Here is a 12396-nt window from a genome sequence, read left to right as displayed (position 1 = left end):
CACAGTAACTGAAGAAAAAGAACTCGAAGAAGAGAACAATGAAGAACAAGATATCTTTGATACCATATAAGAAATGAATATTGATGAAGAAAACTGATTTCATTCAATTGAATAAAATAACAATACAAAAGAATGTATATATATATATATACATTTAGCTTAATGAATGAAGCTGAATCTGGTGAAGAAATAAAGAAAAATAATTAACTAACTAAAACAAAATTAGTTTGCTGTTTCTTCTATATGGATGAAGAATCAGTTTGGTTATTTTTGCTGTTAAACTATTGCTGCACCAGATATAATTCTGTTGCTGCTGCTGTTAAGCTGAGGCTGGTTTTTCATACTAGGAACTAGCAAGGAAGACTGTTGATTCTAGCATTGGTTGCTAGAAAATTAGGTTTACATGTATTCGGCTGTTTGTGATGTTTGAGTGATATCTAAAAGAAGTTATAAAGATAGATTGCATGAAGAGATATTGTATTATCGTGCAATGCCACAACAGTTGTAGAGACAGTAACCCATAAAATCTCTTTATAAATATGTACCCATGCAACCCCCCCCTTACCCCCCACCCTCCCTCCTCTTTTGTGTTTTCTAACACCACTAATTCAAGAAGAGCTTGAAGTTAGATGGATGACTGTTACTTGGATATGATTTACAATTGGGCCAAGTCGCAACCTAAGTGTGGGGGGAGGGGGGAGCTGGGTTTAAAGAAAATTATGTGCTTGATATCAAATTAAACAAACCGAGAAAATACAAAAATATTAAAGCAATTAAATTAAGGAGAGTTATACGAAATTGATGAATGCTCAAAAGCTTTCTATGCTATTCTACAAACCTGAGTTATTCTCCACTTATTTATCAAAATGTCACTCATGCCATTTTCCTCATCAAGACTTTTACATATTTACTACAATTTACATGATGGATGCAAGGTGAATGGGCACAAGACAAATGGCTATAGCCAAATAACAAGGCCTTGCAAAAGCTTGGCTCATAAAAATGGTTAACGCATTCACTGCCCTCAATTTATGATGCATACAAAACCTTAAAACAATTTGGAGAATTATAAATAATGAAACTCGTGAAGATAAGCATGTCATCAATGCATTATAATTCTATATTTCATAAGATTGAATGAATTACTTGAAGATCACCCTCTATAATTATATTCTCTTGAGGAGATACAATATAAAGTGTGTATACGTGTGCACACGTGCTCGCATTTTTCACTTGTTGAGTTGTGTTGGATTGCCATGCCTCTCACAGAAAATTTCCCAATCCAGATGCTCTACATCTGTAGTCCTGCATCACTTTCCACTGGGAGTTTGCTCTATTTTATTCATTTGTCACATGTGTTCAATTGTCACACATGTTTCTTGATTGTTAACAACTATGTCTTTTCATTTAATTGAAACACCTCCAAGATGTTTCCCATTGCGTACTCGCATGCCATTTCATGTTTTGTGGCTTTTAAAGAATCCCCATCTTGTACTCTTAGGATTCTAGAAAAAGAACCTCGTTTATATCTTTTGCTATTTCACTGAGTTCAAGATGAAATATCATGGAATGGATTTTTATGGTGGTTATCACGCTAAAGGTTTAATGGCATCTTTTTTTAAAGAAACATGAAGGAGGACTACGTGAGAAGTTTATACTATAATGCAACTCAGTAACACAATGCTATTTGGAATGGGTAATATCTATGCATAATGTAAAAAAAAATAGAGAAAATTAATGCTGCAAAGCAGAAAATGCTTCAAGGCACGTTACAATGCCGTTTTCCTTAAAATGTTATTTGCCCCCACCAGATCAGTATGTATTGAGTCAGTAAATACGTTTTTAGGATCCAATGAAGCCTAAAATATGATCTGATATCAGTTTGTGTTATAAACAGATGAAAAACTGATCACAAACACCCTTAGAAAAATCTGAACAAACTTTTGAAATTCTGTTTATGCAGAAAACAGAACCCAGAACTGAAGAAGATATAATTTTTGAAAGCCTTATTAGAGAAAGAGAATGAGAGAATGATTGAATATTTTTTGTTAGGATTCTTGAAGTTAATTCTGTCTTTAAATAGACATAATTATGCCTATTCCCAATAGTTACAAAGGCGGTTATTTGAATAAATAGTTACATTTGTTCAAATGTAAACAATCAGTTAAATAACTGTTTTATTAACTGTCACAATCTCGCAACAATGCAAGTGTGCTAAGTGTTAAGTGCGTGTGCTTCAACTAAATGTGTCACTAAAGCCCTACAACCCACACCATGCCACATACGCACATGCGTGTGCATGTGCTAAAGTACACACTAGCACTATCTCTTAAGCAACTTTAAGAAAATATCCCACCTTATCATTTATTAATAACTTTTCCTTTTTCACTCTTTCCAATGTGGGACAAACCCACATAACATAAAATGCTCCTCATAAATACTTTAGAGAATACATAAATTGAAGACTTTGAAAACCCATAAAATCGATTATTTTAGAAAGTATTTCAATACATAAAACCCCTAATTTCACATAAAATAGATTATTTTTGGATGAAGCAAATAGGAGGCATATTAATACTAGTTCTTTAAGTAGCTGTCATAAAAATTGTGTTGGAGCATGTGGCTCATATTAAGTGGAATACATGCTTAGGGAAAGCAAAGTGAAGCAAGAACAAGGAAGTTGAACTACAGCAAGGAACCATCAACAGTTGGGTTGACGGTTTGCTCTCAAGAGATAACCATCAACGGTTTCAATTTAGTTACTTCGGTCTCTGCATTAAACTGTCGACAGTATTGTTCGGCACTGTTTACGGGATTTGAATAAGGAAGATCAGTAGAATGGGGATTTCTAAGGATTTTCCCTCATAGATTACTGCAGGAGTACTTTAGATAATTTCTAAACTTTTTGTATGCATAGAGTTAGCATATAAACATTATTTTGTAACCCTTATTTGATATGATAGTAAAAATCAGCCGCTTGCTGCTGTTGACATAGGCACATTACCAAACCATGTATATTCTTGTGTCATGTGTCTTTATTGCTTTCCTTTATTCTCTTTGCGATTGATTCTTTTTGTTGAGAATTCCACTTGTGAGCTTATCCCACATTAAAAAATTAGAGTGGATGATGGGTGCTTATATACATAATTGGGCCCAAGACCCAATAGGTTTAAACTTTTGGGTCAAGTTGGTGTTCACCCATGTGTATCAAGCCCACCTATGGACTCCTCCAGTCCTAACAAGTGGTATTAGAGTCAACGGTTCATAACTCTGGGTGAGTGTCATCATAAAAGTCAAGACGTAAAGTTAATTCTCCTAATGTGCTAACAGTTGGAGGACCAAGTGTGTGACCAAGGCCAATAAGGATCATCTAGCCTTGGATGGATCCGAATAGGGTCAAGGCGTGGAAGGTAGGATTGGTTCGGAGGCATATGAAATGCAATCCGAGGCACGTAAGGTGTGAGTGATAAGGTCCACTTGAACAACTGTTGGGGAATTGGGCTTACTCCCATAAGGGAGATGGTGTACATTCAAGGGGGAGTGGTTGGAACTCACAAGTGAGGGGGAGATTGTTGAGAATTACACTTGTGAGCTTATCCCACATTAGAAAATTGGAGTGGATGATGGGTGCTTATGTACATGGTTGGGCTCAAGATCCAATAAGCTTAAGCTTTTGGGTCAAGTTGGTGTTCACCCATGTTTATCAAGCCCACCTATGGACTCCGGTCCTAACACTTTTCATATTGTTCATTATTGATTGCTGCATTACACGTTCCGATTCAATTTGTGTTTGCACTGTGCATTGGTGTATACTTTGCACAAAAAATTGGGTAGACAAACATATAACTTACTTCTTGGGTTGATTCCATAATTCCAAATCTATGTGGAAATTTTCTTATCTAGGTAGATACAATTTGGGGTGAAGATTTAATTTGTTCTATACTTCCTTTGCAAGAATCTTATTTTGGGATCTTTATTTGGCCAAAGAGTAAAAAACAGTCCTTGTACATAGGGGAAGCAACCTACGGAATTGTGACAAAGGATGAAAGCACTTGAAAGGTCATCAATCCAAGTGGAAGCTTGGAAATCAAGGAGGTTCTTCATGTTGTGGCTGATCTGACTCAAGGTGGGCTGATCTTTGGGAGGTCAGCGATGCAAGGGTGAGATCCTCGATGATTCAGTTTCTCCTCCTGGGATATCCATCCTATTCTCCATGATACTGGTGTGTCTTGGCCACTCACTTCAATTCTTGTATATTTTTGTTTGTGCATATGAAGGAGAATGGTACTAGCTCATGACTTGGCAAGGGTAGCATCAGTTGTTTTTATTGTACTCTAGTTCAATTCATTCCCTACTTTTGGCCTGTTATTATGTTAGTCATTTGTAAACTAGACCATTGAGTTTGGTCAATGGATTGTGTTTCTAATTCAAAAATGATAATTATAATGTCCTTTCTGGTTTGTTTTGATGACTTGGAGACATGAAGATAAGAACAGGTTGAGTTCAGCCCAAATTTACACAGATCCAAATATGAAGCTTGTAAATGCTCCCATATACACTGTTTTGATTTTCCAACCATATAATAGTTTGCTATTTTTCTTTATTGCCAGTGACAGGAAATCAAACCCTTGATAGTATCCCACAGAAAGATAAAAATAATTGCTACAATTGGAAATGACTGACATGCAGGTATGCCTCAGTCACATAATTTTATTCTATTTTTTTTTTTTTTTCTGAAATTGTTCACATGTCCTGTCTGTTGCTGGCCAAAACTTGGTTCTGCAACAAAAGGTTTTGGTCTTACCGTATGTTTTTTCTTGTAAGTACAATAACAGAAGTTGATTCTTTCAGTTGGTTTTCATCACTATTATATGTTGGGAGGCTTTACACAATTTGGGCAAATCATTAAAGATTCCACAGACTGCTTAGCTTATTGATTTGATGTGCATCTAAAATTCTAAATATAAATGGATTATTAAACCTAATGGTTCTCATTATTTAGATCCAGACATTTATACCAGAAACTGGAAAGCTTCAACACCAGTCACCCATTAATACAATGCTAGTAGGTTATACAAGATTGATGAACACTCATCCTCCCCCGAAGAGCTTTCTATGTTATTCTCACGACTGGTGAGTTTTGCTCCATTTATTTACAAGAATGTCTCTCATTTCATTTTCTCTCCAAAACTTTTACACGTATACATGACCATGAAACATGAATTCAACACCATAATTTACATGATAGACCCAAAGGGAATGGACAGAAGACAAGTCTATCATAGGCAAAGAATAAGGCCTGGCAACGGCTAATGCATACACTATCCTCAATATATGATGCATACAGATCTTAAAAAAATTGGAGGTTAGTGAGTAACTAACCTTGCAAGGATAAGCACGTCACAAATGTACTGTAATACTTGAAATATTTGACTTTACTCAGTACTTGTTTTCTCTTAAAGAGACAATATAAAGTGTGCGTGCGTGTGTGTGTGTGTGTGTATGCACATGTGTGTGTTCTGCACTTGTTTAGTGGTGCTGGATTGCCATGTCACTCAGAGACACGATACCCCAGTTCAGATGCACTATATATTTAATTGTGCATCATTTTCCACTGAGTTTTTATTTGGTCTCATTCATCTGTCAGAATGAACAATTGTCACACATGTTTCTTGATTGTTAACAAGTATGAATTTTCACATTCCTTGGATCACCTCTGTTTTGTTTTCTATGGCATACTGTCACTTTCTCATCTCTCATGCCTCTACATGTTTTGTGGCATTTGAAGAATGCCCATCTTGGTCTTGTGCTTTTAGCATGAATTTTAGGATTGTAGGAAAATGGCATCACTTCCATTTTTCTCTCTTATTGAGTTCTATAAGAGGATTTTAGCATGGATTTATTTCTCATTCATCATGGCAAAAGGTTTTAAAGGTGGTTCTCACACTAATGGTTTGATAGCATCTCTTTAGAAGGAAAAATTAAGGTGGACTGCATGAGTATATTATTGTTTAGTGCAATTCAATAACATCAGGCTATTGACTTCGGTAATGTTTATGCATAAAACCTCACACTGCACATGAAATGAAACCTAAACAGCTAATTAGAGATGGAGCAAATACAAGGCACATTAATGTCAGTACTTCAACAAATTCTAGGTGTGCTAAAACTTGGACAGACAAACATGTACCTAATTTCTAAGGTTGATTTAGTGATTCCAAATCAATGTCAAATGTTTCTTACCCAGGTAAGTACAATTTGGAATGAAGATTTCTCCTTTGTTTTTTGTTTCATTTTTTTTGTTTTTTTTTTGTTTTTTTTTGTTTTTTTTTTGGTTTTGGAGGTGGGGAGAACTAGATTTGATGTGAGAGTAGTAAAAGAAGCCCTTACGGATAAGGGAAGCAACCTGTACAATTGTGGCAAGGGATGAAAGAGGAAAGCCTGTCAGAATGATGAGTACTGCCTGAAGCACTTGAAAGATCCTCAATACAAGTGGATGCTTGCACAATCAAGGAGAATCTTCGTGTTGCAGCTTATCTTGTGGCATCAGTGACACGAAGGCGGGGTCTTGGATGATTTAGGGACAAGGTCATGTTTCTCCACCTGGGATATCCGCATAATCCATCCTATTCTCCTTGGTATTTGTGTAACGACCCCAATTTTTGTTATATATGTATATATATATATATATATATATATATATTTTATTTTCCACATACTATTAATACTTTGATACCATAAAACGTAATCATAGTCAACCCGGACCCATAGGTACCGGAAATTTTCCTATTTATACATCCATGTCATTTAAGTAGCGGAAATCATAATATACTTGACTTATATATAATACCAAAGTTTTACTGTTTCCACTTATACACATATATACCCAAAAAAACTTCATCCTGATTTCGACTCGACTACTTACCCTACAACTGGGGTAGTACCAACGAACTTCTCTATCACGGAGCTCGCTCCACTCGTCTGTCGGGGTTTCTTGAAATGTTTGTAATGCTGGGATGAGACACCTCTCAATAAGGGAGATAAATTAATATCAATGTGTGGCAACATGAGTTTTATCGTGTTATAAACATATACTGCAAGTAATATAACTGTAATATATATTAAGTTGTAACTAATATCACATGAAAATCTATACTTTTAAACATAAGCATACTATATCATGATAAATTTTCGTATCATTTAAATCATCTATTAAATCTGTATATTACTAAAATCATATCCTCGATGGATAATCGTCTATTATGAATTAACCCCAAATGATTCGGGTTGTGGGGCTTGTGGGCTAGACTTAACTCTGGCTGGTCTACCAGGTTAAGTCAATCATGACATAGCTACGCACGATTACCCACCCAACCTAGTCCACCCATCCTACTCTCTGCAACACTTCACGGGTTGGTACATAGTGGGCATCCTACTCTTTGCTATACTTCGAATAATCGGCCTTTGACCCACACTTCTTGAATAGTGTGGTTGCACTGTCGGCTATACACCAACCTAGTTCGCCCATCCTACTCCCCGCAACACTTCTGGGGTCAGTACCTAGGGGTACATTATCTGATCTAGCTAATTAGCTACGTTACCATGCTTATAAAATACGTAAATCATCCAGGTTCTGTTACTATATAATACATTCCATATAATATTTTTTTAAATAAATATCCTTTTATGATTTTTGAGTAAAATATAACATATATGTATTTCTGGGCCGACTGTATTATCATAATATATTGAAAATATCTTAATTTCTCTACTGATTATCATTTTCTAAAACTATTGTCAAATCATGCTTGTTCTGTAAAAACGTAAAATATTTTGACATGATATAAGTCTGCAATCGAATTATCTACACTCATGCCACACAAGTGTGTACTACTATATTATATTATCTAGGCTGGAAAAACATATTTTACTAAAAAAATAATATTAAATCTGAAATCAAGGTTTCTTTAGTTCAACATCAGTATTCCCAAAAACTGTACTATTCACATATATAAAATTCTGAAGTAAATACTATATATTCAATAGTAAATTTTCTAAAAAATAGTTGACTTAGTCTATCCCCCTACCTGATTTTTGAGAAGCCTATTAAAATCTTAAACTACGCTTCCAGCGTCTAGAACTCCAAATCCTCAAATCGCATTAACCCTAGTTCATTCAACTCAAACCCCAATATATTATCATCTAACACATTTCCTAGGTTCACATATCCCAAATAACCACATAAACTTTAAAATAACTTACTTACCCTGATTTTGGGATGGTGCCCAAGTACCCCAAATCAACAATTTGCTCTGGCTATCTTGTAGAGAATCACACCGGGATCATCGTGGTAAATTATGATCATTGAAACAGGGTAAAAATTTCATCCTCTAAATTTTATATTTATCTCATATATCAATCTCTGAAAAACCCGCTATAATTTTATTAATTACCCTCATTTATGGTGGAAGAATGTTGTGGTAACATTTATGGTTCTGAGAGATTATAATAACAAAAAAAAAAAACTCTCCCAAAACCATGTAAAACTAAAAACTATACATACAACTGATTAACCTACACAAAAATTTACTTACTTACATGATTTGTTACTTGAACAATTCCTTCTTCTAACTGATTCTGAATCCCACTAAAACAAATGTAGGTACTTCTAATGCATTTCCTCCTCTAACTCCCACGAAACTTCTTCAACTGCGTGATTTCTCCAGAGCACTTTCACTAGTGGGATTTTCTTGGTGCGCAATTCCTATTCTTTATAATCTAAGACTTGAACTAGTATCTCTTCATACGATAAGGTCCCACCAATCTCTAGTGTTTCATAACTTATTGTGTGAGATGGATTTGGGATGTATTTCTTCAACATGGACACGTGAAATACATCGTGAATTTTGGATAGCGCTGGGGGTAACACTAACATGTAGGCTGCTAGGCCAACTCTTTCCAATATCTTAAATGGCCCAATAAACCTAGGGCTAAGCGTACCCTTCTTTCTGAATCTCATTATTCTTTTCATCGGCGCAATTTTTAAGAACACATTATCACCTTCATCAAATTCCAGTGCTCATCGATGGATATCTGCATAGCTTTTCTGTCAGCTCTGAGTTGTCTTAATCCTCTCTTGGATAAGTTTGATTTTGTCATAAGCCTATTGTACATTCTCTAGCCCCAATATCTGCTTCTCTCCAATTTCATCCCCATATAACGGAGATCGACATCTCCGACCATACAATGCCTCATATGGGGCCATCTCAATACTAGTCTAGTAGCTGTTGTTATAAGCAAATTCCACTATTGTAACCAGCTACCTTCAAAATCTAATACATAGGCACACAACATATCTTCCAATATCTGAATCGTCCTTTTCGTCTGTCCATCAGTCTAAGGATGAAAGGTTGTGCTAAAGGCCAACTGGGATCCCAAATATCTCTGTAAGCTTTTCTAGAATTGATACGTGAAATGTGGATCCCAGTAAGAAACGATGGACATGGGCACTCCATGCAATTTGGCTATCTCTTGTACGTACAGTTCTACCAATCTACCCATGGAGTAATTTACTCTGATGGGAAGAAAATGGATAGTCTTTGTCAGTCTATCAATGATCACCCAAATGGCATCCTGTCCATGCTGTGCCGACAGTAACCTCGATATGAAGTCCATAGCAATATGTTCTCACTTCCATTCAGGAACGTGAAGTGGTTGTAATGGCCCTACCAGTCTCTAATGCTCATCCTTCACCTACTGGCATGTCAAACAATGCCCTACATATTCAACAATCTCTTTTTTCATATTGCTCCACCAAAAGGATAACCTCAAATCCCTCTACATTTTCGTACTCCCTAGATGTACTATATACAGGAAACGGCGCACCTCCTCCAAAATGATCCTTTTAATCTCAGCATCTATAAGCACACAGAGTCTGGTATAGAACCTCTAAGCTCCATAATTTGAAATACTGAACTCCGCCCCCTCGCCACTCTGCACCTTATCCATAATCTTCATTAACTCCACATCTTTCACCTAAGCAGCTTTAATTTTATCCAGAAATGTGGGTTGTATAACCAGATTGGCGATGAACACCTAATGATTACCCTCTACAAGCTCTACCCTGATTCATTCCAAAACCATTCTAATATGATGTGCAATTATTATCGCTGAAATGGACGCGCTCCCTGATTTAAGGCTCAACACATCAGCTTCCACGTTATCCTACCCTGAGTGGTAACTGATGGTGCAATCATGGTTTTTAATCAGCTCGAGTCATCTCCTCTATCTCATATTCAATTCCTTCTATTTGAAGACGTACTTCAAACTTTTATGATCAGAAAATATTTTGCATCTCCCTCAATACAGATAATGTCTCCAAATTTTTAATGCATAAACCACCGCTACTAATTCCAGATCATGGGTAGGGTAATTCCTTTCGTATTCTTTCAACTGTCTGGAGGCATACGCAATAACTCTCCCCTGCTGCATTAGAACACATCTGAGCCTCTTCAAAGATGCATCACTGTAAATTACATATCCACCCTATCCTGATGGAATAGTCAATACTGGTGCAGTAACGAGCCGCTGCTTCAATTCCTGGAAGCTCTTCTCATATTCATCATTCTATTCAAACCTAGTATTCTTCCTTATTAGTCTTTTCAGAGGCCCTGACAAGCTAGAGAATCCCTCTACTAACCGCTGGTAATATCCCGCCAGTCCCAAGAAACTTCTAATCTCTTGGATGTTTTTCAGCCTCGCCCAATTTACCACTACCTCTATCTTGCTAGGATCTTCTGAAATTCCATCCCCGGATATAACATGCCCAAGGAATGCAACTTTCTCTAACCAGAACTCACACGTCTTGAATTTGACATACAGTTTCCTTTCCCTGAGTATCTGAAGTACCAGCCTTAAATGTATCTTGTGCTCCTTGAAACTCCTTGAATAGACCAATATATCATCAATAAAGACCACTATGAACTGGTACTAGTACTGATGAAAAAATCTATTCATCGAACCCATTAATACAGTAGGAGCATTCGTTAGTTCGAATGGCATAACCAAAAAACTTATAGTGGTCATACCGAGTTCAGAACACTATCTCAAAGATGTCCTATGCTTTGACCTTCACTTGATGGTACCCAGAGCATAGATCAATCTTCGAATAAAATCGTATACCTTGGAATTGATCAAACAAGTCATTTATATGAGGATGAGCATACTTATTCTTACAAGTTGTTTTATTTATTTCTCTGTAGTCTATACACATCCTCATTGTCTCGTCTTTCTTCTTTAGAAACAAAAGCTAGAGCTCCCCATGGTGACACACTTAGTCTGATAAAACCTTTATCTATTAAATCCTGCAACTGTTCTTTTAATTCTCTCAATTCTACTGGGCCAATTATATAGGGAGCTTTATAAATTAGTGTTGTCCCTAGAAGTAAATCAATGGAAAAATCAACCTCGTGGTCGGGAGGCAATCCGAGTAGCTCCTCTCAAAAGACATCTAGAAATTCCTTTACCACTAAAGTATTGGTAAGCTTCAATTCTTTCTCTGTCACTTCCTTTACGCAGGCTATAAACCCCTTGCATCCATCCAGGAGTAGCCTCCTCGCTTGAATGGTTGACACTAGCTGTGGTAAGGAAAGCACACGCGACCCCATAAATCTGAATTCCTGCTCCCCAGGAGGTTTGAGTATCACCCGCTTTCTGATGACCGGCGATATTGGCATAATTAGTAGCTGAAATGAGGAATAGCTTCCCAAGAGGGGGGGTGAATTGGATTATTTTTAAATTTTAATAATTTTTAAGCTATTGATTTTAATTACCCAAAAAACAAGATATATAAACGATAACTACACTTAAAAATACTGAAATTTAAATTCACAAGTCAATTAATGAAATCAACGTAATTCAATCACTCAACCAAAAATATTTGAGCTTTAGTTGATTTTTCTGTAAACTCTTAGTATGCACTCTACTTGATCAAGATTTTTGCAGATTAACCAACGTACTCCCTTTTTGGGTTTCCGCAAATGATTAATCAAAACATACTTTCTAAATATCAAGTAGCTTTGTTTCTTTCTCACTTAAGAATCTACAACCTGCACATTTAAGTCATACCACAATAGCAAGTAAATAATATAAAGTAAAGCAGAGAGAAGGACACAAGATTTTTACAAGGTTCGGCTTCAACACAACCTACGTCCTCGCCTTTGGCAAAACACCAAAGGATTCCACTATATCAGTTCTGTTACCTGGTGGAACAATACCAATTTACAACCACTCCTTTTGTCAGGCTAGAGCCCGCCTCTCCAAACAATAACCCCTTGTTTGGTCCAATGATTCAACAACTCTGAATCGTTTAAGAATGATGATAAAGAAATTTGTGTA

Source organism: Malania oleifera, chromosome 1, assembly GCF_029873635.1.
Source record: "Malania oleifera isolate guangnan ecotype guangnan chromosome 1, ASM2987363v1, whole genome shotgun sequence".
NCBI lineage: Eukaryota > Viridiplantae > Streptophyta > Magnoliopsida > Santalales > Ximeniaceae > Malania > Malania oleifera.
Note: the sequence above shows the minus strand (reverse complement) of the source record.